This window comes from Manis javanica, chromosome 7 (genome assembly GCF_040802235.1).
Source record: "Manis javanica isolate MJ-LG chromosome 7, MJ_LKY, whole genome shotgun sequence".
In the NCBI taxonomy this organism is placed as follows: domain Eukaryota; kingdom Metazoa; phylum Chordata; class Mammalia; order Pholidota; family Manidae; genus Manis; species Manis javanica.
The window spans coordinates 9370135-9397689 of record NC_133162.1 but is presented as its reverse complement, the minus strand read 5'-3'; the positions used below and the strand labels follow the sequence as shown (position 1 = coordinate 9397689).

Genomic DNA, 27555 nt, shown 5'->3' with positions numbered 1-27555 from the left:
TAAGCTAGTGTTCAGGTTTTTCCAAATAGCCTGGAGTGAATGATGCTCTGGGGAAGCATGAATCTTTGATAGAGCATTTAACTTTAGGGGGGAAATTTAGCATGTAAAATCGATATGATATGCAAATACACTAGAGCTGATTGAAGATTAGTAATACTTACTAACATGTTTATAATAAAATAACATGTTCATAACAATAATTATAAAAACATGTTATTCTAATATTCTAAGAATAAGATTATTAACATGCTCTAAATAGTGGTTGTTGGAAAAAAAAATCAACCCCACCACGGGCCTTGCTGGCCAGTAAAGTTTTTCTCCCCAGTCCTGGTCCCTGGCCCCCTACCTTGCGGGATTAGCAAGGCCTAACTGTGCCAAGTCTCCACAGTCACCACAGGCAGAGCCACAGGGCTGGGGGTACAGCTGGGTGTTTGGTCGATATTTCATGGCTTCATCATTAGAAATTCCTCAAAGCCTGGAAAGGACACAGGCAGAATATTACCGGGGACTTTCTAACAATGAAAAGAGGAACGTTTCAGTGGCCACTGTGGAATCATCAGCCACAACGTTGCTCCCAGAGTGGGATGTGCCTTGGGGCATAAGTACCGGCTGAGACTTGCTGGAAAGGCCTGCTAAACGGGGTGCACTCTCCGCTGGGCTTTTCTCTCCCTGGGGCCTTTCAGAGAAGCCAGAAATCCTTTTCTCCCCAGACCACAGCAGCTGGGACAGGGAAACAGGAGGTCAAACAGATTATGTGCTCAACAGCAGGGGTGCTGCTAATAGCCCCTATTCAAAGGGGACCTAAGACCCAAGGATTCCACAACAGAATCAGGCAAATCCTCAGTTCTTTGTTTCATTACAGTGGTTGAAAAGGAAAGCTGAGATTGTTTTTTTTGTGTGGTAGAATACATGCCACCCAAAGTTCACCATTTTAACCATTTTTAAAGGTACGGTTCAGTGTCCTTAATTACATTCACAATGTTGCACAAATATTCCTATTTATTTCCAAAATTTTTCCACCACCTCAAATAAAAACTCCGCCCATTAAGCAATACTTCTCCATTGCTCCCTCCCACCAGTCCCCAGTAAACGCCGATCTACTTTGTGTCTCTCTGCATGTGTCCAGGCTAGATATTTCCTATAAGTGAAATCACATAATATTTGTCCTTTTGTGTCTGGCTTATTGCACTTCACATAATGTTTTCAAGACTCATTCACGCTGCAACATGCATCAAAACTTCCTTTTAATTAATGTAATAACATTCCATCCTATGGATATGCCACATTTCGTTGATTCATTCATTCTTTGATGGACACTTGGGTTGCTTCCACCTTTTGATCATTGTGAATAATGCTGCTACGAACACAGGTGTACAAGTCTCTGTTTTAGTCTCCATTTTCAATTCTTTGGGATATATGCCTAGGAGTGGAATTGCTGGGTCATGTGGTAAGGAACGCTTGGAATTTGCTGAAAAGCTGCATTTTCCTGCGCAAGGCTTGTCCCAGCCCCCAGGAGGGCCACGAGGCCTGCAGGTCTTGCTGGAGCTCAGTCACACGAATGAACTTGTGCCCTTGTTACAGTAAGTGGTATCTCCCTCGTGCTCTGACCACAGGATGATCGAGAGCAGTGAACCAAGTGAGACAGGAAGTAAAGTGTAGTGCGCCTTCCAGGCAGGAAGTCGGCCGCAAAGGAACGTACCCAGGCACTTGGGGCAAGAAGAAGCAAAGGTGGGGGACAATATAATTTATAATATAATTAGTCACGGGGATGAAAATACAGCATAGAGGATATAGTCAATAGTTCTGTAACATCTTTCCATGTTGATAGTAAGTACACTAGTTGGGCTGAGGATTACAATAATAATGTATAGAACTGTTGAATCACTATGCTGTATATTTGAAACCAATATAATATTGTATCTCAACTATACTTCCTTAGGAGTTGTGACTATTTGTTTTGAAATTAATACTATCCTGCGAGCACCACCTGACACTTTTTTTTTTATCCCCAGTGACTTTAGGCCAGGCTTTGCAAACCTCACTCACTCATGGACCGTTCTGTGATTAAGGCCGTGCATCAGCCTCCATCTGTCACTGAGCAGAAGCTCTTATGCACTTCCCGGAAAGGTGGTTCCCACAGGTGTTTGGGAATAATGGAGTTACCTTTGCTTGGACTGTGAAGATTAAGTTAGCAGAAGCACTTAGGACAGTGCCTGCATGGAAGTATATTCTGGGAATGAATATTATTCAGGCGACACAGGATGAAGCCCGGATCCGGCCTTTGGGGAGCTTGTAGTCCAGGGCAGACAGTTCCTCACCAAGAGGTGAGGAAGGTTTTGTGAATTGCACAAGATGTGGCATTTGAGCTGGGGTTCCAGTGCGTGTGGATAGAGATGAAGCCCGGCTATAGGGAGGTCGAGGAGCCTGCCAGCCCTGTGTCACAGCCTGGGGCTCATGTGTGCACATCAGAGGGACAGGGAACTCGTTAGCTGTGCACCCTCTGGCTCCATCCCCAGATGGCACAGCATAGTAGGTGTGCAGCAGGGCCAGCAGGCTGCAGCTTTTTTTATTGAAGTATAGTTGATATGCAATATTATATTGGTGTCAAGTATACAGGACAGTGATTCAACCATTCTGTATGTTATTAATAGAATCCTCACCCCAGCTAGTGTAGTTCCTATCTATGAACATAAAAAGATGTTATAGAACTATTGACTATATCCTCTATGCTGTTCTTTCATCCCCATGACTAATTTATATTATGATTGAGATTTTGTGCCTCTTTATCCCCTTCACCTATTTCACCCACCCACCTCAACCTCTGCCCCACATAACCAGCAGTCACTTCTCAGTGTCTATGAGTCTACAGCTTTTTTGTTCATTTTGTTCTGTTTTTGGATTCTGCCTATAAATGAAATCATATGGTATTTGTCTTTCTCCGCCTGGCTTATTTCAGTTAGCATAATACCCTCTGGGTCCATCCATGGCGTCGGAAACTGCGATTTTAACCAGTCCTGCCCAGGACGCTTGTGCAGGCAGTTTTCAGGGAAGGTTTGGGGTTGCTGGTCAGATTGGAGGGCAGCAACACAGAGGAATTAGGGTCAGATGAGCCAAGACCTCAAAGGTCTTGAGCCAGAAGGAAGGCAGGAGTAGGAATGTAAGTTCAAGGAAGAAAAAATAACTTCAACCCAAACACATGGGATAATTATTCAGCCATTAAATTCTGATGCATGCCACAACATGGATCAACCTTGAAAGCATTATGCTGAGTGAAAGGAGCCAGACACAAAGGGCACATATTGTCTGATTCCATTTCTGTGAAATATCCTGAACAGGGTGATCTGTAGAGACAGAGAGGGGATTGGTGGTTGCCGGGGTCTGGGGAAGGGGGACTGTGGGGAGTGACCACTGATGGGCATGACGCTTCTTTTAGGGGTGACAAAAATGTTTTGGAAGTACATACTGGTGGTGGTTGCACAATATTGCAAATGTCCTAAATGCCACTGAATTGTTTAGTGTGAAATGGTTAAGATGCCAACTTTTATAGTATATGTATTTTACCACAGTAAAATTTAAGAAGGTAGCTGAGCATATATTCACATGGATCCATTTTCTAATGAGTAAAAGGTGAATTCTCCCCCATTCTGTCCTGGAACATAGAGTCAGTGGTCCCAGCTAAACAGTGGTGCAGTGTATTTTAAATATAGCATTTTGAAGGTAATTACTTGGGGCCTCTGCAGGGGAGTTCTACAAAAAAAAAATTCAAGAGAAATAAAGCTTAAGGTGTAAAAATTCGCTGAAGTGCACATACACAATCTCGTTCTCTCCCTCTCCTGGCACAAAGTTGTCTTGAGGGAGGTCCACATCAAAGTCATTTCATTCTCTTATTTTTACTGGCAGGAGTGAGCAGGAGATGGAAAGGAGTAACAGCAGACTTTGGGGCCTTCGGAGCAAAGCCAGATGCTGGTGCACAGCAAAGGGGAAAGGGAGTCCAGGGCGGCAGAGGCCAGTCCCAAAGCCTCCCAGACGTGGCTCACAGAGCCGAGGCTTGCTACTGCCCGTCGGTCTCAGGGGCTATGCCCCCTCTTTTTTGAAGGAAGCTGCACAGCAGAATCTATCCCAAACCAAGATGTGAGGGCTAGAAAACCAAGCTAACAGCCTGGCCAGCTCTCATGGCAGATGCTCAACTGCCCGAGGAGCTGGCCAAGACAAACATGCAGGGGCTTTCAAAGCAAAATCTCTAAAAGCCACATGCACTCAGCCCCTGGTCCTGTGCCTACCTGTAGGTGTGCAGACTCCACCCAACACCTGCAGAGATGCTGCTTCCCCCAACCCCCATTCCCAAAGGTGGGCTTCCTCAGGAAGGAACGCTGTCAGAAGTACTCATTTAGCTGTTGGCCCTAAGTGGGGAGATGCTAGAAAGCTCTGGTGGGTAGAAAGGATCGGTGTTTTCCTTTTCTTTCCCCACTGCAGGTTACAAGCTCTGATGGAAGTGTGGACTTTGATCCCCCTCTCACTCAGCCATCCCCAGGAAGGGAAAAGCCAAAGGAGAGCCAGCAAAGCCAGGAACCTGCCATGAATGGTGCAAAGTCAGCAGAAAGCCGTCTCCCTGGATGTGGAAAGAAACTATTGCTTATGACCTACCGAGCCCTTCCAGAAGGCTACATACTAAGAACCAGCACCCCTCAGTGTTCCGCTTCGACTCCAGAAACCTAGAGAAACCCTGGCTGTTCTTTTCAGAGGCTCTCAAACACTCCTGAAATGGCTTGGTTTAACCCAAACCCGTTCATTCAGTCAGTGCTCACTGAGTATGTTCTCTGTGCAGAACTGGCCAAGGTGTAGTGGGCCTCCAAACCCAGGACCAGGCTCAGGGCCCCGAGAATAGAAGACACTGAATAAACGTCTGTGAACAACTGAATGAATGAACCTTTGTCTTTAAGAAATTCACAATCCAGTTTGGATGACAGAACATACACATGAGAGGTGGATTATATGAACTAAATAACAGTGGGAGAGGAAGTTTAGGATTAAGGGTCGAAGTGCATATGGTTAGTGCCAGCTTGTGGATAGCAGTGCTGCTTGTTGGTTGACGGAAGAAAGTCTTAATGGGAAAGTTTGACTTGAAAGGAGTTGAAAAATAAGAATGTGGGGAAGGGATGAAAGAAGGCATGCAAGGAGGCAGATAGGCATGGCTTGCCGGGGAGATGACAGGCAGAACAGTCTGGAGGGACAGATCAAGAGAAGAACCATGGGAGATGGGATCAGGAAGGCAGCTGACAAGAGGTGCGTCATCCTACAGCCGAGGGGAGATGTGGCAGCCTCTTGCTTGTGGTATAAGATATGAAGCATAGGTTTTGGATAGATCAAACTACGTCAGATGGCGGATGAGCTGGAAAGAGAATGAAGTTGGAGGGAGGACACCGGTCAGAATGAGGTGATGACATTTTGGCAGGTCTCAAGGCTCCTCCAAGAATCCATTGAGAACTATTACACTGCCTCCCACCAGCAGAAATCTCTGTGCACACAGAGCTGTGCATATGATCTCAAGGGTGGTTTGCAACCCTAAAACCCATACTTGGACTCTTTAGGGCCCAGGGGCCCCAGGTTAAGTATCTCTGTTAGGAGAACCACCCTTCCCTGAATGTCTATGAGATCCAAGTCAGTTCCTTATAGAGGGTTTGGAGCATGATTTTACATGAGGGTGGAGAGAGGCGGGGCGGACCCTTTGCTCAGAGGATTCTGCATGGGAAGCTCAGAGAGCGGTTCCCAGTGGTGGCAGCACTGGCCCTAACCAGCAGCACCTGCTGGCCAGAGTGAGACACAAACAGAACCACCAGAGCTTGCAACTGCAGGCATTCGAGGACCTTTGCCATATGGCTGCGCATGTCACCTGCAACACAGAGCCACGCAGGCAGGAGCACTTCGGAGGGGAAATGAGTTAAAAGTGTGTGACTTTAGTAAAAAGGACAACAATGAGAGTGATGCCTTTTAAAAGGTGAAACTACTGAACACATTTTTTTTTATTATTAAATCCATACCATTCCAGGCAAATACTTTTTCTCAAATGTGATACCTACTTTTTAGGGGGCTTGTTTTATTTTTCTTCAGAGTCAAAGAAATCTATATGGACCTTTGGTTATTGTTTACTGTGTATTGATACTGATACTGATATGATATTGACAGCACCGGGGGGACTAGTATGATGTGTACTATCCTGAGACTTTAACTGGTACATAAGACTAATTCTAAAACAAAGAGTGAAAGAATTTAAAGTTGTATGGTTCATATATAAGCCCACAAAAAATGTGATAAAAGATCAATGAACTAGAATTACATACACACGCACGGAGATCAAGTGCACTTGCTTCTTAATTTGATTTTCCCCTTTACTTCAGTTGCAGAGACTTTGGGCATAACATCTCATAGGGAAAGCGTGACTACAGAGTTCCAATCCATCAGCAAGAATTTATTTTAGCTTCATCCACCACGAAAGCCTGTGGGATCTCACCCATCCTGGAAAACTGAGGAATGAAACAAGTTGTTATGAACACACCTCAGAGTTGTAAAAAATGACCAGGCAAGAGAACTTGGAGGCTAGAAGAAGAGGCCATCACAAACTTTCCATCATGTTACGGGGATTCCAGGCCATACTTACAGGGGAAAACTTAGGCACAGTTTTTAAGAGAAAATTCCCTTTGATAGAATGCACAAAATGTGTTCTAACAGCTGGTTCCTGGAAGACGCAGCTGCTTTTTATACAAATTATGCAGCCAGCAAAGCATTGGAGAGGAGCAGGAACGGGAGGCCTTTGAAGTTGGTTCCGTTTCTTTGGGTGGCTTAGATTTTCCTGGGTGACTGATTTTCATATCCATCTTCTGGTCCTAACTTGGCCTCCACCAAGCCAGCTTAGGCTCTACCTCGTTGCTCATTAACTAGGGGGAATGCACGTGGGGCTTTAGGGGCTTTCAAGAACTTTGCCATTGTAACAGAGCTGATTTATGGTCCTGCTTTATAGCTCCAGCTTTGATTCAGTTTGCCCAAAGAGGCAGAGGTCGCTCTCAAGTACAATGTGCTGATTCCTCATGGGTCCCAAGTGAGGCCCAAAGGAAGGGGAGGCCCAGCCTGAGGGCATCTTCCTTACGCCCCAGCTGGAGCGTCCTGGATACGACCTGGACAGCAAGCTGTTCCGTAGAGGCGGTCACTCCGGGAGAGTCTTTCTCCTTTGAGCGTGTCTTTGCCCAGGCTGCAGGCTGAAGACGGTTGACAGTCTGTGCAAATGCAATTCCTCCATAGGGGTGCATCTCGAAACGCGTTTAGGGAGAAACACAGAATTCCACATTCCATGGCAACTGAGCCATGCAATTGACAGGTGGATTAGCTTTTAGTTTTTATTAGGATTGTGAAAATTCAATACATTCTTCAAGAAATATCGAAACTTGAGGAAGTCACTTTACCCTTGTTCATCAGTATTTTCTCCTCATCTTGACTGATACCCAAATTTCATCTGTTAAATTTTTAAAATAATATTTGCAAAGGGAGAAATAAACAAGACTTCCTTCTGAGAAGGGAGAGGAACGAGTCCTCTTGTTAGCTGTATAGGTTTCTTCTGGATAAAATTTAGAAGTCCAAGTGTAGAAATCAAATGGGAATCAATCCTGGAAGGCACCCTGCAGGTGTGAGGCAGGGCTGCATAGGGGGGCTGCGTGCTACCCCCATTCTGCCTCCCCCCATGGCTCATGCTATTGATTCCATAGCTTAAGGGGCTTCGGGATTTTTTTTCAAAGGAACTTTCAGGAGTCTTGCTTATTTAGTCCAAAGCAAGGGAGCAGAGAAGACAAATACCTTCTGCTTCTACTACTCACTGCCACTACTTAGTATCATTACTGCTCTTCTCCTCCCCCTCTTCCCCTCTTTCTGCCCCTCCCTCTCCCTTCCTCCCCGACCCCCCATCATCTTTCTTCTTCAACATCTAGATCTTAAACCTTCGCATTCATAAGAGTATGTGCCGTTTCATAGTTATTTATTGGCATTATTGCAAGTGGCCTCCCCCTCTTTTGCTTTTTAGCATTTGTTTAATGAAACATTTTTTTTAATTAAAAAAATTTTTCAGCACAGCATCCATCCCAATCTGGGACCCTGAAAGAACAGCGGTCTGCACGCAGGACTAATCCTGCCCTGACCACTCCCTCCTCCCCCCGCCGGCCCAGAGGGACGTGTCAGGGACGGCTGTTTGTTACAGCCCTTACCTCCAGGTATGAAAATCTCGAACAACGGCTCTTGTAGGCAAATCTGAAGACTGCCTGAGCTTGCCACATGTTGACGGGGAAGCAGATGCGGCCAGGTTTCTCCTGGAGGGCATTGCATCGCAGCAGTGAGCACGAAGGTGGCTTTGCTCAGAGCGCAGACCCCAGTTCACTTCCGTTAAGGCATATGCCGTGGACCCCTTACTATTTTAGATTTTTAAAATAAATAGCCCTCAGGGAAAAGCTGGCTTTACATCAACATGCAGAAATTTAATTTTAACTTCCATGAATATAGCTATTAACAAGCATCCCGTTCGGGGAGGAAGGACTCCCACAAGCAGAGGTCTTGGCTATGACTCGAGCTCATGCATTTCCAGAACCATCCGCTGTGTGCGTCTGAGAATGTGGGTTTTAAAAAGCAAAAATAACCCTGCACAGCACAGTACCTTTTACTTCTCTCTCTCATTCAAAAGCTTCTTTCCAAGTCCTAGCATCTTAGGCAAGGGAACTACTGAGCACAAATATCCAGTGCTCCAAATGGAAAAGCATATGGTCAGCAACTTTGTTGGGGGACAACACCCCCCCCATGGCAAGGAGCACCCAGTTCTGATTCAGGACTGGCAGGCTCTAAACACAGAGTGCAAAGACACAGTCATGAAAGTGGGTCCACGCATGCAGTGTCCCACAATTCATGGTCACATTGGTGATACAAATGCAGCAATTCCCCCGAGGGACTTTCAGATCGAAGAACAGGGAATCAGGCTGCCGTGAGGGGGTTTAGCACCTGCAATAGCTTATACGTCAGAAAGAGCACAAGACAATTCTAAGGAAACCTGCACAGAGGACAGATGTCCTTCCTCAACTGTTTTTCTGCAACATTTCCCCACTTTGAATTTGTAAAGATTTTCCTGAGCAGCAAAAATGAAATTTCCCTGTCTTTGATTCATTTACACTGTGTTGAAAATATTGTTTTTCTGCAAAAGGCTGATCTCTTGTACTGAGCCCCCCATATTGCCATCCCTACCCCCACTTTTGAAGAAATCAGTAAGTCCCATTTGGCTAGGGGAGCTTTAGCTCCTCCATTACCAAAAGTTTAGTTCAAACCTGTAATATAATGAGCCTGACTGGGTATATATTTGGCTCAGCCAGCAGAGTATTTGCTGTAGAATATACCTGGAGTGACAAACAGGCCCCTTGTTCACGCAACGCACGCCAGACGCTTTTCCTTCTCCGACGCCAACCAGGACAGGCAGATTCAGCAGGTTAAGTCACAGACTAGGAATATCACAATTTGCATTCTAATTTGTGGTCTTTCATTATGAGGTTGGACAAGTTAATTGATGTGTTGGGCACTGATTTAACTTTTCTGCCAAAAAAAAACAAGAATAAAAACCCAGAGCTCTGAAACTTTAAAAATTTCAGTCACAGAATGAGACAATTAGAATGCAAACATGCCGCTTCTTTGCAAATCAAGGTTGAGTTTAGGAACTTGTGAGAATCATTTATTCACTCCCCAAACTGCCAGGCTCCATCCAGCCTGCCTTCCCCACCCTCCACCTTAGCAGGAAGCCCCATCTGGCCTCTGAGGCTCAGCATGGACCTCCTTTTTCATTCTTCCCCTTCCCCAGCCTTCCTATGAGGGGATGTTTCCAAATGTTTTCCCAAGCTCATCTACTGATGTCTAATTTATGCCCACACTGGTCCTACCCCTGGTATGGCCATGGCATGACTGAAAGAAATGGTTATCTGAGCCACCCTGCCTGTCATGGAGATCTTCTGCCTCAGTTTCCCTCCTCTGTAAAGATGAGTATGATTGCCCCATTTCTGTGTGTATGTATAAGCACATGGGTGCAGCCATTTCTACACTGGTTCTGAATTCCTTGAAGATGCACAGTTACTTATCTTTTAATTTCTTATTACACGTGTCATTTCAGATGAGGAGAAGGAATATGAGAACAATGAAAGTTGGGGGTGAAATTGTAAGGAAAAGGACACCAATTACGGCCTATCCAGGTTATAGCTCTGAGAAGGTAGCTGAGGGCAGGAATTAAGATGATGAAGCTTTTTAAGTCTCCTCAATATAACTCTTTGAAACCCTCTATCTTTTAAAAACATCATAATGATCTTGCCATCATGACTTCAAACAGTCTTAATGAAACCCACAGAGAAAGGTATGCACAGCTTCTCAGTGATGAGGGGAAGAGACGCACTTAGAAAATTAACACAACGCAGACGAGTCATTACATGCAGCCATCCCATCCCTACAATAAATTATGACATTGTTGATGGCTTTTATAAAATTAGATACCTCGGTAGCAAGAAAAAATGAAACCCCGTCTCATTTATCAGAAGGATCAGTGGCAACCAGAATAACTCCATCCTGATATAGGATTAAATTCTAACCTTTCCAAAAAAATGTCATTGAAATGAAAAGTGCCATCTAACAGGGCGCTTCATGCTGGAGTCTGGCTCTGAGATGTGTACAGACGAGATGATGTCTTTCTTATCCACCTGCTTGTCTCCCATCCAGGCTGGATGACAGCTCATAGCCAGCAGCTCAGAGCAGGGAGCAGCTTACCTGGTTTGAACTAGTTTAAAAGGACACATGCAGCTTCCTTATCACACATTTGATAGGGTCGTGGCTCCTTATAGATACTCGGGGAAAAACATCTTTGGGATAATTTTAAATGCTCAGCTCTCTCCTTAAGGAGCATATCAATGAGCTCAATCTAATTAAATTGCAAAGAAAACTCCTATTCCAATGTCCCCCACCCCCACCCCACACCCCTGAGCATCAGGTAACACTAGCTCACTGGGATCTGGCTTATGTTTGGTCTGGTTCGGACTAGAGGAAGTGTACTTTCTAAAATTCTTTGGTGGCCGATATTCCTTCTTGCTCAAAAAAGCCTCTGCTTAAGCATCTGCCTTTTACATCCATTGTATGCAGGATGTCCTTGACGATGAGGACCAGAAAACAGCCTGGAGAATGTGCGGAGGACCCCTTCGTGAGTGGTGTCTGAACAGAAAGCCTTCTCCTGCTTGTTCATTATGTGAGAAAGTGCAGTAGAGATGTCCCCACTTTTGGTCGCCCTGAAGCCACCAGAGAGCTAGTACGCTTCTGAGAAAATTAGCTGGAAGGGACCTTAGCAGCAGCTCCAGCAGGCCTCTCATTTTGTTGATGAAAAAAAATAGAGGACAGATAGGTTTCCAATTGCGCAAGCAGAGGGCATCCCTCCCCTGCCTGGACGCTCGGTGGATTCCCATCTTCCTTGCCACTCAGCTAGGAGTTCTCCCTCACCGACTGCAGCCACTACTCCTTCAGAGACCTGACTCAGCTGTGAGAGGCCACATGGAGAAGGAAGGCCCTGGCCAACGCTGTGCCACTTAGCCAACACCAGCTTGCCTGACAAGGAGTGAGCCAGCTGACACCACATGGAGCAAAGACCACATGTCCCACCAACACCTGCCCAAACTGCAGAATGCTGAACAAACAAGGGGTGGTGTTAAGTCACTTTGTTTTAGGGCATTTGCCACTCACAGTGGATAACCAACCACCGTCCGAAATGATATTGTGAACGTCGCTTAGCATGGCAGGCCTCCCTTTTTCCCAACCCCTCCACTAGGACATCCACTCCATGAATTTAGCCATCTTCTTCATCACTGGATGCCCAGCATTCAGCACAGTGCCTGGCTCCCAATATGCGCTCAATAAATATTCATTGCATAATTGAATGAATGAATGAATGAGAGCAGTTATACTAGCTTTGACCAGTTAAGCCTCAAAGCCCAGCATCCTGCTACTAATCTCCAACTTGCTCCACTACCCCCGGCACCATCGTTATGTTATTTTTTCTCTCATGTAACATCCCCCTCTTTGGTCCTCAGTAGAGATTCAAGTCCTAGAGTCTGCCTGAATTACTCAATAATATGTCCTTAATTCCTAAGGAAACATGCTCAAGACTAGAATAACTAACCAATCAGAGACTGAATTCCTCTGGATGCTCCGAGTAATCACAACAGATATTTACGGAGCATGTCTATGGGTCAAGTGCTGAGCTCAGCCTTTTATATGCATCAGCACATTTAATGCTCTTCACAACCCTATGACACGGGTACTATTCCTTCCACAGACTGGGACACGGAGTGGGGGAGAGGGTCACTAACGTGTTCAAGGTCACTCGGCCAGCTACGGCACAGCTGGGCTGTGGGGAGAGGCAGTGCGCCTGGCAGAGGGTGAGATAAACGTCTTTCTTCCCACCTTGGGGACTAAGCAGGCCCTCTGCTGGGCTGAGTGTGGTCACCCCTCTCTCCCTGGTCTTGCTTATTAAGGATCTGTGCCTAGGCTGTAGGGTGCTGCCCTCATGTGACCCCTAGAATGCGGACAGCCCTGTTGTCACAGGCTGGGAAGGAAATGGGGCAAACAGCTCATCTTCTTCTGAAGCCAAAAGTTGCCAACAGAAACACAGCCCAACTAGTAAGGTACGGTCACCCTCGGGTAGAAGCTGCTGTCTGGCTGGAGGGGAGATGTCTACAATCCCATGCAAAGAAACTCAGGCAATTGAGATGGAGGTTTCACCTGACGGAAGCTCCCCAGCTCTCCTCCCTGGGCGGTGGCCTGCTGTCAACCAGGCTCAGTGCTGCATGCACCTACCAGGCAGCCAGGAGGACCCAGGCATCGTGCTGGGTGAGGCCCTCTCTCCCGCTGTCAGCAAAGCCATCTCAGAATCAGAAGGAAGGGGTGCCGAAGTGTCCTTGGACTGGGGACGACTTTATTTCCAAAGTGTAGATGAAAATTGTCTTTGTCTTGTTTTCCTGAATAGGCACAAAATCCAGCTAAAGGGTACCAGCTAGGATGACCCTTCCTAGGAGCCCTGTGGCCTTCGGCACTTAACATCTTCCAACAGAGGAAAAAGAAGACACCATCTGGCCTGGCATAAGCAAACAGAGTTTCTGCTTCACAGACTCATTCGTGCCAACTTGGGTGCCTTTTATCTTCCCCCACCCCCCCACCAGCCATTGCCCTAGGGCCCACATTCTCTCTCTGCAGCCAGCTTCCTGAGATGTAGGAAAGAATGATGTGCCTGGAAAGAGAATGGGTGTGGGGGAAAAATGCTTCCCTCTGGGGCTTCAGGTCATAGCAAGATATAGATGATTAAAGGGAAGACAGATGCCTTGATATGCTCTGAGTTGGGGAAACAGCACCGTGCCAGGAGTGAACCCGCTCTGATGCCTGTCACATCAGGGCAGAGTGCAGGGAAGCAGGCCCGGTAGGCTGGGACTGCCCACAGGTGCCCTGGCACCACAGCCCATCCGGGTGGATTTCTGAGGGTTATGAGAAGATCCTGCATTCCCTGACTCGTGTCAGTAAACCAACAGTGGAGCTGAAAAACGTGGCTGCCCCAGACACAGCTTCTCTTTAAAAGGGGCCCCATACCCTTCATGAGTATTTTAAAGCACAACCAAAGGAAACTGTAATGATCCTCGTCTATTCCCTGACATCACCTTTATAAACACCATCCTGCACCATCACCAGGCCCTGCCATGTGCTCTAGAAGATGGTGAGACTTTCTCCTTTATTGCCTCCCAGCTGAGCTGAGAAAATGAGGGGAGTTTTGAAACTTGTTGAAGTTTTTTTAACCCAGCTTGTTATTTTTAACCCAGAAGAGAACTCAGGCACCAGAAATCATGAATATGGGCCTGAGGTCCCGGCTGCCCAAGCTGGGCAACTTAGACCCATTTCTTAACCTTTTTCACCTCCAGGTACCTTTTCTATCAAATGTGGACCATGATGTGCATTACATGCAGGGCTTCCCACACAGCCTACATGGAGATTCCAATGTTTGTCATTGTTATGGGTTCTGACATGCGTAAGGTTGAGGGTGATTTCATGACGGTTCAGGGCAGAGAATGGTCACATTCACCATATTCCTTTGTGTACACTTAAAATTTCACCTTTGAAGTTGGCATTACTGTGAACTTTTTATTCAAGAGAAAACGGAGGTTCCAGCTGCATGGAGGGGCAGCTCAAGGCAACTGGCCACAGCACTGGAGGTCCTTTAGTGAGCGGCAAGTGGACCCCAGTGAGTCTGCGTGTTGGGTACAGGTCTTTAAGCCCTCTTAGCTCAGAGGTCTCCACGGTTCCTCCAGAAGAAGTGAACAGAGTAGAGCCTGGTAAGAACGTTCACTACATCCCCAACCAAAACCGAATCACCTTAGCTGAGAGGTGGATTCAGGGGTTTGAGCTGTAAAGATCCCTGATGAGTTGGAAGGGAAATCTTGGCATTTGTCAAATTTCTGAGAAAATGTTAATCCTTCATTTTGTGTTTAGATACTCCCTGGAAAACACTCACTCATTGTTTTGGGTGCGACCCAAGAGTGAAAGAAGATTTACATGTCAGTTCATTTTACTGGTGGGACTGAGAGCCCCAATTTTTGCCCTGTCTCACTCTTCCCAAGACTTCTATCTGGACATACCTGCAAAAGGCATAAAACTGTTGGCATTTCCCCTGTGTTTTCAGATTATTGAAAGAATTTCTATACTTCCAAAAGTTCATACAAACATCAGGGGCATTTTATTTTAGCAAATGATTTTATTCCTCCCCCATCCCTGAAAAAAAGAAAACCAAACAAACACTGACCTCACTGTCTCCTTCACAGGCACAGGCTGCTTGGACCGCACACTGATGTATGCCTAGATTTTTCCTCTAAAGTATCGCCAAGGAGGTGTTCGCGATTTTCCAACATGCAACCCTGACGGGATTTACCAAAAGACATTCACCAAAATAAACCAAAAAAAAGAAAAAAGCAGAAGCTTAAAACATTCTAAGCATCATGGCCATGTATCATGAGCTGCCTCTCCTCAGAGAAACAAGCGTATCAATCCGGTGCATACATGATCTCTCCAGCACCTTTCAATATCTGTGCGGTGTGTGTGTGTGTGTGTGTGTGTGTGTGTGTGTGTGTGTGTGTGTGTGTGTGTGTGTGTGTGTTTGTGTGTGTATCTGTTTTTGTTTTGTTGAGACCAACTTGGACAAGTGCTCTCAGAAAACTTTCCTGGGAGCTGTTACAAGTTCTACCATGTACTCAGAATTAATTTAGAGCTCAGTCCTTAAGCTCCCACTTCCTGGTCTGCTGACTGTGCTTATGCCAGAGTGGAGTCTTTGGGGCCTCTTGGAGCAAATAACAAGGCTGATAAATGGTAAGAAAACAAGATCTAGGAAGAAAATCTCAAGGTATGTTGGACTAATCCATACAGAGAAGACAGAGTCAGGAAACCTAATAACAAGCTGCAGGCTTACGAAGCCACTTGAGAAGACAGAGCCCTTGTTTGTTCTCCACCTTGGGAGAAGGACGTGCTCAATAAAAGGCTGGAGCAAGAATGAAGAATCAAGGCAATGGTGGCAGCAGGCATCCTAACCAGTGCAATCGGCAGTCAAGAGGGACAGCCACCGGGAAAGACAGCTATCGTCCATTCTCTGCACATCTTTTAGTGAACAGAGGCCAGTCACCTGGACGCAGAGCTGAGGGTCTTATAAGACATTTCTGCTTGTGGTGTGACAATGGAAAACCAGTTCCTTGGGCTGGACTGCCCCCAGGTGAGTGGCTTCTTCTTGAGGTGACATTCGTGAAGTCTCCAAAAGCATGGGGACAGGTGTTGAATGAGCACCAAGCACCATTCATGGCCTGTGAAGCCCCAATTTTACCCGAGCCCAGAGCTTCCTACCATCAGCTATGTGGTGCTGCCAACAAACAACCAGCACCATGGTGATGCAGCCCTCACCTAAAGGCCTTTATTTTAGTAGAAATAAATACTGTTCGGTAAACTCAAGCAAAGTACTATGTTTAGGGAAATATATTCCATTTATTCCAATATTTTCTCAAAACGGTCCCTTGGAAAATATACATAAAGACCCATAAACCGAAAGAGAGTGTCAGGGCTTGTGAATGGTAACTTCTTCGTCTTCTATCCAGTCAGAAGTATAGTGTGTGTTCTCAGTGCAAACCAGGCCACTAATGCATAGGAACGGCTGAGCCTATTACACACGCATAAAAGTGAGGAAATTCAAAGTTATGATGCCCACTGCCGCAGTAACTCAGCCATATCATGCAATCTGTTTGTAACGTGTCCTACTGAATGTCATGGTAACTTTTACGGTCTCTATTACATACGTGTGATGTGACAGGGTTATAGTGAGAAAGGGAGTCGTAATTCTGAATTTTCTGATAGTTATGACTTTGAGTGAGTTTAAAATGGGTACTCTTTTTCATTTGATGTATCTTGTTTTGATTGAGTCTGTTTTTCACCGTATCTTGGCCTCTCAAAACTATTCTTGTGTATTCTTCATTTCAGTATAGAGATTATTTACTTCTGCTCAAAAAATATTTATTAAGTGTCTATTAAGGGAAGGGGGCAGTGGGAGCTACAGAGGTGACCTTTCCTGTTCTTGATTTTAAACATAGCACATAGTAGGGCCATGACAACCACATGAAGGTGAGAAGAAAGCTCTTCCTGACAGGGCTTTGGACCTCACGGACGGCAAGAAACTAAAGTGAATGAAAATGTATTAATCCCCTCTACATAGCAACGTGCTAGGCAGTTCATGGGCATTATCTTTTATTGCCAACATTTTATAAGAAACACATTATCCTAATTCACAGGTACATACACTGAGGCTTACACAGCTAATACGAGCTACTGGGTAGTGCAAGCAGGGTCTGAACTTAAGTTTGAATAGCTAAAATTTCATACTCTTTCCTACCATCCCAAGCAGAATTTCCTACTCTCCCAAGCTAGGTCCTGAAGAATATGTAGGTTTTATTTTTGAAATCCTTTTTTGTTTTTTTCCCCTTATTAAAACAAAATGCATTTGATATTTAAAGTCCAGGAAACACAAAAAGTAGAAGGAAGGAAAAACACATGCAAGACCCATTTATGATGTGTCTGAATATTTCAATGTATTTTCTTCAAAAATGTTTTTCTGAATGAGAGCTTTACTTCATCATGAATTAAACAAGTATTATTCTTTTACATGAATGGACTCATGACTTCCTTTTACACTCATTGCAGACTGTTCCAGGCCGGGGGAGCACAGCAGGTGAGAGGGAGGTAAGAGGAAAGGTGTGCAGGGGGGCAGGTGCAGCAAAGACGGAGCCACCACAGAGTTTGGCCGGAGCGTCTGACAGCCAGGAGGGTCCCAGGCGTGGAGCCACTCTGAATGTCTGGTTTCAGGGCTAGGACTTGGTCCTGTAAGCCACATATAATGGGTGGCAGCTAATAAATGCTAAATGGGAAGATGCTGAAGGCTTTTGATCAGAGGAGTGACATACTTGGAATTGTGCTTTAGAGCCATTATTCAGGCAGCAGCGCAAGGTGGGGTGAGCAAGGGCATGCAGGGCTCCTGCCACCCCCCGAAGGAAGGGAAGGGAGCTCTGGAGGAAGGCAGGATGGGGAGGAGGCAGAAGGAAGGGCAGGGATAAATAAAACAGACATTCTCCACCGAACTATTTAAATACCATGATCTCAAACTCCAAAAACAGGAAGCCAGCAAAAGCTTTGGGTTGTAAAGGGCTGAAAATAAAATTGAACTGTTTCCTGTTTGGTTTTAGATTCTCTTATGAGATCCATTTCAGGTGAGACAAACTTACATTTCCACCCTAAGACAAGTCTGCACTATATTTCATTAATTTTGCACATTTTTGTCATCTCTAATGTATAGGGTAAATATCTACATGACCACATTTTGGCACAGAATTCTCCTTTCCTCCCTGGGGTAGGAGAGAGGTTGGGTGGAGGGCAGGTGACCAGCCAGGGGCAGAGGTGGCAGGTGACCCTGACACACTGAGGCTGTGCTTTCACAAGTGGTGGGTGTGAAACACCATGAGCTGCAACCCTGGAAAACATGTGGCTGGTGAATATCCCCAAGTAGCTGCAGGAACTTCCGTCATGTTCCTATCGTCTGTTCTGATTATTGATTTCCATCTGTCACTCCTCCAGTGGATTGTGAATTCCTTGAGAACAGAAACCATGAGGGCAGAAACCACAAGTTGCATTTATATTATAAGCAAATAGAGCAAGCACTCGATAAATGGTTCTTGAATGAAGGCATCAATTGCATGAAATTGTGTGTATATAATATGTACATATAAGTACATATATTCATCTATATATGAATATATGTAGCTGTGTATAAGCATTCATGTGTGTATATATATTCATCTGTTAGGCTGCACTTGCCCACTTGTCTGGCTATAATATCCCCATTCCTGACCCTAAGCAGCTTAAGGAAGAGATCTTGGTAACTGATTAGTGCCTTTTCCTATTCAACAGGTGGGCCTTGCTTCCTGAAAGCATTCTGAAAGAAATTCCCTACTAATCAGATTTTTCTACATTGAATCCAATTCTAAATGTACTGAAGATGTCTGTTATTTAACGTGTCCTTCACACATACTTTTACCAAGTGCCCTTTATAGAAATGTAAATCTCCAACCTTGAATCTGCCTGTTTTCAAATCCCACTTTTATATACCAGAGTGTCATTTTGATCATATCTGGCACAGAAGTTTTATGAAGTGATGCAAATAATTCTACATCTGCTCCATTGAACTTGTCAATAAGACGCATCATTGAAGGCGGATGTTAGTACAGTGGAAGAAGGTGGGCCATTTGGAAGGAGTGAATAGATGCACATGCAGGATTTGCTCTAATGGCAGGGTCTTGGGTTGAGGATTCTGACCGAATCGTTTCTCTCCGAATAGAGAGACTGTAGGGAGGGAGAGTCTTGGCCAGGCCTAGGCAGTCTTTGCAAGGTTTTCATGCCCACTTTTGTCACGTGGTTGTCAACATCTCTACTAGAGTTGGGAAATTGTTGGGGGAGAGGCATTAGTTTGCCGGGGCTGTTGTAACAACATGCCACAGGTTGGGTGGCTTAAACCATAGAAATTGAGTTTCTCACAGCTCTGGGGGCTCGAAGTCCAAGACCAAAGTATTGGCAAGGTTGGGTTCTTCTGGGCCTTTCTCTGCCTCCTCACTGGGTCTTCGAATGGCCTTTCTCCTGCGCACACACACCTCTGGTGCCTTTGTGTGTCCTAAGTCCTCTTCTTATAAGGACGCTAGTCAGACTGGATGAGGGCCCACCCTAAAGACCTCATTTTAACTTTACCTCATTTAACTTTAGGATCTCCAAACGCAGTCACATGCTGAGGGGCTGAGGGTCAGGACTTCAACATATGAATCTGAGCGCACACATTTCAACCAAAACAGGACAATACTTTCCACAGTCCTGAACACAGCATCCCAACTGGCTTATGTAGAGTATGAGGACCGAGGGACAGAGACACCCGTCTCCCACTGCTTCTTCCCCACTGTGACCAACCAGTCAGCTAAAAAGATGGGCTCTTTGCATCGTCCTTTCTCCGGGAGCAGGGCTGGGGCCTGAAACCAGTCTCTAAGATACGGAGTGTCCACCCCGGGAGAAAAGAGGCTCTCTGCACCCCATGTAATTAATTCTCCACGCTGAAGCCGTTCCCGGGTGCAAATTCCCACTGCCTTCTCCCCGACCCAGCTCGGGCCCCTCAGTGGGCACAGTCAAAAGCAGGCTGACAGGCGATTATGCAGACCCATGAATTTATAATTCAAAATAAACCCATCAAAACATTTGCTCTTACTTTCAGCCCCATTGTATCCTGAGTGGAAACGTTAAAGACACAACAGCAAAAGAGATAAATATGGCAGACAAAGTTTTCCCAGAGCCTTTAGCCCTTACACATCCTAATCCCCTTGAGGATATTTATGCCTGGCCAAACACCACCTGGGGGCTGGGCTCCTGCAGGTCGCCCCCTCGCAGGGCAGGCCCGGCTTTGTAGAGACCAGCTGCCTGTTGCTATGGCGATCTGGTTACGGAAGGGCAATGCGGGGCACCTAACCCAAGTGCTTTTTTAACCAAACCACATGCTTATTAAAAGAAAGGAGAAAGTTTCCATTAAAATATCTGGGCTGATTACATTTGGAAACTTAATAACATGTGTTGACTCAAATAACTCCCATTGAACTGAACCCCAGCAGGACTTAAGAGTTCACCAGGGGAACAAATATCTCTGATGAAACTTGGCATCTTAACCCTGTTTAACATTTTAATTAAGAAGGGAAAATTCGGTGTCATTGGCTTTTCTCCGGTCTCCAGGAGCGGCAGGGGACACGCTTGAGAATTCCTCCAAGTGCACGGGAAAGAAATACATTAGCTAATTAGGGACGATGCAAAACAGCCGCATACAAGTTATACATGTTTCTTCTTTGTTTCTTCGGCCAACTTCTCTACTGCCAACTGGATTTCTTAGAAGAGGATGCAAGAATGAACCTTCTTCTTTTTTTAAATACTATTAATTGAGAGTTAAATGGTTGCTGAGTCTTTTACTCTACACAGACAGGGGAAGGCTAGGACAGGCACACAAAACTACAGCCCCGCTTTTGGGAAATGCCCAGAATGTAGTTACTTTAGGAAACTCTTCTCCAAACCCTTATTTCATAACCATCGAAACTCATCATTTTTATTAGCATTTCCTTCTTCTAGCCAAGCAGGCACCCTGGGGAAAGTTTCTTAGGATGGCCCAGTTAAGTAGAAAATATTATCTTCCCTGTTTTGCAAATGACCATGTGAAAGGGAATTTCAAAAAGCAGCCAGGCAGCGGGTCAGCGCGAGGAGCCAGAGACACAGGGCAGCGGTCATGTCCACGCACAGTCGCCCCGCTACTGGTTTGTCCCAGTCCCAGGATAAATACGAGACAGCAGAAATATCAGTTTCACCAGATGATGTGCAGACACTTGCAGTTTTATTTTGTTTAGCTTTGCTCTGAAACACTAAGTCAACCTTCACCCTGAGTTTTTGTTAATCTTAGACCTGTTTCTCCTTGTGAGATCCCTTAATCTGCAAGCCAGTCCTCTCCTGCTGACAGTTCACTTCCTGGGAACCCTCCCTGGCCTGCTGTCTCCTGCTGGCCCCCAGGGAAAGCAATACCCATAACCCCTCCATCTCAGGCCCCAAAGGGATGGGGAGCAACTGAACTATGTGTTAATTGCTTTAAGGCGCTTTCTCTAATGAAATAGTGGCTTTCTCCATAGCAACGGTGATGAAAAGATGCAGAACGGTGGGTCCTGCAGGCCTGTCTGTCTGGGAAGTGATTGCCACTTTACAGAACAATTCAGTCCAGAGAGAAGTTTATTGTGCACGTTTCGCCTAAGCTGACTGCTCAGGTCACACTCCCCAAAGCTGCTTTCTCTCTCTCTGAGCGCTATTTTCTGGCTGATTTGGGGGAGGGAGCCACAGGATGTTTGCTGCCTGGCTTGCGGGGTGGAGCTGGGGGCTGTTTGGAGTTGGGTTTGGGAGAGAGAGGAGTTCAGGGGAGAGGGGCGGAGAAAAAAACAGAGCTTGCAGCTTGAATGTAAGTCCGCTCTAAAGCCCCATGCTTCATTAACCATCTTTAAAAATGCTCATTGAGATGCCTAGAGGGGGTAAGGTAAATTCTCTTTCCATTTTTGTGCATTTTTCTAAAGCACACAGCATTCCTATTTTATACACTGCAGGGTAAGTGGTTTTCAAAGTTGGAGGGCGTGGGGAAATAAACATTATGTGAACTAAAACATGCAGAACGGGATGAGATAATCGTCGGACAGACTGCAGGATCTCAAATGGCTGCGGGGGAGGGGATCGTACTGGGCGCTCTCCTGCGCTCCTGCTTACACTCCCACGCTCCTGGTCTCCTCTCCTCCCGGTGGGTTAACCAAAGGGAGGGATGGAGGCTTAGCTCCCTCACAAATACGGAGCTGAGACACACAGCTAACACATAGCCCACGCCTCTGATGCACACCTACGGGAGGCTGATGACCACCACGCCCCAGAGACAGGCAATCAGTGTTGCCAGGAGGCGCTCCTGGTAGATGAGCCTACGCGTACCTGCAAGGGGCTCCTTGGAGTTTGAAAAGAAACCAAATATAATTGTGAATATAATAGCGATGAAAGAATCCAGACTCAAGCCTGAATGCATCCCAAGATACGTTCCCACCCTAAAACGGAATCAGATTTAAATGGATCCAATTTGAGAGCCCAGGCTCTGGAGTCCCGCAGCCTGGGTGAGCGGCCTGGCTCCGCCCACTCAGCTGTATGACCTCGGCCATAGCAATGAATTCTCAGTTTCTCCATTCGTGAAATGGGGCTGAGAATTAAAGGAGGGAAATACGTAGAGCACTTATTTCCTGGTACACAGTAAATAATCAAAAATTATAATAATAGTTATTATGATTATACAGAATAATGCCCTATTACTTTGTACAGCACCCTGTGATTTACAAAGTGCTTCCACTGACCTTCCCTTGTGGAATCTTCCTAACGACCCTATTCCGACAAGCCCTGGCTGTGCCTCCCTGGAGGGAGATCAAAGTGTCTGCACCGGGCACTGCCCGGTCAAGCAGAAAAGGCCAGTTACTGGGGACAAAATAAACCAAGAATCCAAACTTCAAAATCTAGCCCTGAGGATGAGGCACATTTTAGGCTATCGGACACAGGGGTGAACAAGAGCTGGACAGTCCTGCTGCCCTGGAGAGATGGAGTGTGCAGAGCAGAGGGGGCGCACCCAGGCCCCAGGGGTGAGGGAATGCAACCAGGCATGCTCTTTCTATTCTTATTAACAAAATTTATAAGATAACATACTTAAAGGGCCTTGAAGTGTTTAGATTTCTCTAGGAAATAAAAATGCTATTTATACTGGCATAAAGTATAATTATTCACACTTTCAAAAGTGTTTGAAGAAAACTGGATGAAGGCCACAAAACTAAATTTTTATAATGCCAAGAAATCTGTGCTACTGTGATTTGTTTTCTACTTAGGAAATAACTCATTGTTAAAATTATTATGCTAGTAATACTATTACCCAAACTTTCTAATCCTAAGGGAAAAACCCCAAATCTTAAATAAAAGCTAATATACAATTTACTTTGGGCAAAGAACCATCTAATTACACTTTGTATACTGGACCATTATCTGGGTATTTAATGCAAATACTCAACACCCTCAAAGGTATTTACCCAAATCGCTGCAGAAGTAGCAGCAACAGATTAATTAAGACTATGGTGGCCTACAAGACTGAGCCACCATGGTAGAAGACAGTCACTCCTAACTGTAGTCACCTGACCCTTGAAGTGTGGTACCTAAATGTGGTCCACAACCACTGCTTCCACTCCACTTGGGAGCTTGCTGGAAATGCAAAATTCCAACACCTCCAGCCCCTACCCATGCCTACTCATCACAATCTTTATTTTAACAAGATCCTCAGGTGATTCATATGCACCTTAAACTGGGAGAGTTGGAGGTTTGCAGAGTGTCACATGGTCATCCAAATAAAGACTACATTTCCCAGCCTCCCTTGCAGCTGGGTGTGGCCATGTGACTAAGTTAAGGTCATTGGCAGGTGAGTGGAAATAGTAAGTACAAATTCCCCTTGCTGATCTTAAAAAGCAAGAGCCTGCCGTTCATTTCCCTCTTAATTTTCTTGCTGGCTGGATATGAACACTGTGGCAGGAGATGGAACAGGTGTCTTAGATCACAAATGGAAGCCCCATGCTGAGAAAGGAGAGCAAATAAAAGGCCTGGATACAAGTATGCAACTTACCATACCAGTTTTACCTCTAAATCACCATAACATCTCTTTATTTCGATGTCTTTTATGATAGCACATTCTAGTTGCAATCTGTATATATGTTATTTCTCACTATAGACTGCAAGCTTTTGTGGACAGTGACCAAATCTTATTTATTTTTCTACTCTACATTGTCTAATTCTGTCTTGCCTATGATAGGTACACAAAACTCTCTGTTACATGAATGAGCAAATGAACTAATGAATGAATGAATATTAGCAGGAAGTACTTGTTCATCTCCCACTGGCTAAAGATGGTACCCTAGGAGCTTCCATAAGGATAATAATTTCTATGGATTAAAACTCACTGAATATGTTCAGATATGTTAACCATGTTTAAATCCACAAGTTCATTATGTGTGTGTGTGTGTGTATACATGTCTATAGATCTAATTTTGGTAGCCTTCAAGGAATAGAGGCAGGTTTGTTGTCATGAAACTGGTAAATAAAAAGAAAGGATCAAACGTTTATCCTTCATTTCCCATATGACCTGTACCACACAGGTAAGCAAACAGTAGATGAAGAGGGGTATTTCTTTATATCACTCTAGCTAATAAATGATAGAATTACAATTTCACCATTTTGCAACCCCTCCCCCAAAGAATTAATGGGCCCAGATATAGAATATTAAAGGCTCTTAATATCACAGATGCAGAGAAAGACATTATGTGAACCTGAGCCTGAGGAAGCCCCTGGTCCTGCCACCAGGCTGCAGGAACTACAGGGCACAGTGGGGCAAGGTGAACTGCTCCATGAATGTACAACTGGCAAACATTCTGACTAAGGGAAACTACTGACTGTCAAACAAGTCATGTTCCTTAACAGGTAAAATTGTGAGAAAAAGAAAGAATGGAGGTGAAATCCACAGAATAAAGGGAGTAATGGGAGGGAATTCTAAACTACAGAATAGGAAGCCAAAGAAGGGATTACTATAAAAATCGGAACAGTGGTCAATTTTGAGGAAGCAAAGAGTTCACACCTGGGACAGAGGGACAGAGGGACAGAGGGACAGAGGGACAGAGTATAGAATGGGCTTCTAGGGTAACTGATAAAGTTTTATTTCTTTTCCTGCATGGGATTTTTGGGGTTTTTTTTACCTTATTATAGTTTTTTAAGGTTTTTTTAAAGATGACTTGTGATTTCCCACATATGAGAATCACGCTGGGGTGCTGTGATTACCACTGCATGACTGTGCAGCCTACGGAAAGGACACCAAATAGGCCATGTCCCCTTGACCAGTCTCAGCGCAGAATTAAGAAGAAAGCTTTAGGGTCTGGCCAGATCTAGTCCAGCCCCATCATTTTACAGATGGGAACAGCCAAGTTCAGAAAAGTGAGTTCAGAACTCCTGTGAAATCACACCACATCCAGGAATCCAGATTGGTAAAGAAGAAGTCAAACTGCACTATTTGCAGATGACATGATACTGTACATAAAAGACCCTAAAGACTCCACTGCAAAACTACTAGAACTAATATCAGAATTCAGCAAAGCTGCAGGATACAAAATTAACACACAGAAATCTGTAGCTTTCCTATACACTAACAATGAACTAATAGAAAGAGAAATCAGGAAAACAATTCCATTCACAATAGCATCAAAAAGAATAAAATACCTAGGAATAAACCTAACTAAGGAAGTGAAAGACCTATACCCTGAAAACTACAAGACACTCTTAAGAGAAATTAAAGAGGTCACTAACAAATGGAAACTCATCCCATGCTCCTGGCTAGGAAGAATTAATATCGTCAAAATGACCATCCTGCCCAAAGCAATATACAGATTTGATGCAATCCCTATCAAATTACCAACAGCATTCTTCAATGAACTGGAACAAATAGTTCAAAAATTCATATGGAAACACCAAAGACCCCGAATAGCTAAAGCAATCCTGAGAAGGAAAATAAAATGGGGGGGGAATCTCGCTCCCCAACTTCAAGCTCTACTACAAAGTCACAGTAATCAAGACAATTTGGTACTGGCACAAGAACAGAGCCACAGACCAGTGGAACAGAATAGAGACTCCAGACATTAACCCAAACATATATGGCCAATTAACATTTGATAAAGGAGCCATGGACATACAATGGGGAAATGACAATCTCTTCAACAAGTGGTGCTGGCAAAACTGGACAGCTACATGTAAGAGAATGAAACTGGATCACTGTCTAACCCCATACATAAAAGTAAACTCCAAATGGATCAAAGACCTGAATGTAAGGCATGAAACCATAAAACTCTTAGAAAAAAACATAGGCAAAAATCTCATGGACATAAACATGAGTGACTTCTTCATAAACATATCTCCCCGGGCAAGGGAAACAAAGGCAAAAATGAACAAATGGGACTATATCAAGCTAAAAAGCTTCTGTACAGCAAAGGACACCATCAATAGAACAAAAAGGTACCCTACAGTATGGGAGAATATATTCATAAATGACAGATCCGATAAAGAGTTGACATCCAAAATATATAAAGAGCTCACACACCTCAACAAACAAAAAGCAAATAATCCAATTAAAAAATGGGCAGAGGAGCTGAATAGACAGTTCTCTAAAGAAGAAATCCAGATGGCCAACAGGTGCATGAAAAGATGCTCCACATCGCTAATCATCAGAGAAATGCAAATTAAAACCACAATGAGATATCACCTCACACCAGTAAGGATGGCTACCATCATTGAAAAGACAAACAACAACAAATGTTGGTGAGGTTGTGGAGAAAGGGGAACCCTCCTACACTGCTGGTGGGAATGTAAACTAGTTCAACCATTGTGGAAAGCAGAATGGAGGGTCCTCAAAGAGCTCAAAATAGAAATACCATTTGACCCAGGAATTCCACTTCTAGGAATTTACCCTAAGAATGCAGCACTCCAGTTTGGAAAAGGTAGATGCACCCCTATGTTTATTGTTGCACTGTTTACAATAGCCAAGAAATGGAAGCAACCTAAGTGTCCATCAGTAGATGAATGGATAAAGAAGATGTGGTACATATACACAATGGAATATTACACAGACATAAGAAAGAAACAGATCCTACCATTCACAACAACATGGATGGAGCTAGAGGGTATTATGCTCAGTGAAATAAGCCAGGCAGAGAAAGACAAGTACTAAATGATTTCACTCATATGTGGAGTATAAGAACAAAGGAAAACTGAAGGCACCAAACAGCAGCAGAATCACAGAACCCAAGAATGGACTAATAGTTACCAAAGGGAAAGGGACTGGGGATGATGGGTGGGAAGGGAGGGATAAGGGCGGGGAAAAAGCAAGGGGGCATTACGATTAGCATGTATAGTGTGGGGGGCGCACAGGGAGGGCTGCGCAACACAGAGAAGACAAGTAGTGATTTTACAGCATCTTACTACGCAGATGGGCAGTGACTGTGAAGGGGTATGTGGGGGGGACCGGGTGAAGGGGGGAACCTAGTAAACATAATGTTCTTTCTGTAATTGTAGATTAATGATACCAAAATAAAAAAAATATTATTTTCTAAAAAAAAAAGAAATCACGCCACATCCATTCCCTCCATCTCCTCTCCCACCCATGCTCTCTCCCCGTTGCCGATCATGCTTTCTTTGATCATTTTGACTCTATCTTGCCGTTAACATATTAAAATCAGAATGGCT

At 44.8% G+C, this 27555-nt stretch overlaps 1 long non-coding RNA gene across 1 annotated transcript; it reads right to left on the bottom strand.

Moving 5' to 3' along the window:
- Positions 1–8146: 8146 nt before the first annotated feature.
- Positions 8147–14989, bottom strand: LOC140850546 (uncharacterized). The gene is made up of 3 exons (XR_012133479.1): positions 14882–14989; positions 9417–9609; positions 8147–8348 (listed from the first exon to the last, which is right to left on the bottom strand). It is a non-coding gene; the product is annotated as an uncharacterized lncRNA (long non-coding RNA).
- Between the last annotated feature and the right edge of the window lie 12566 nt (positions 14990–27555).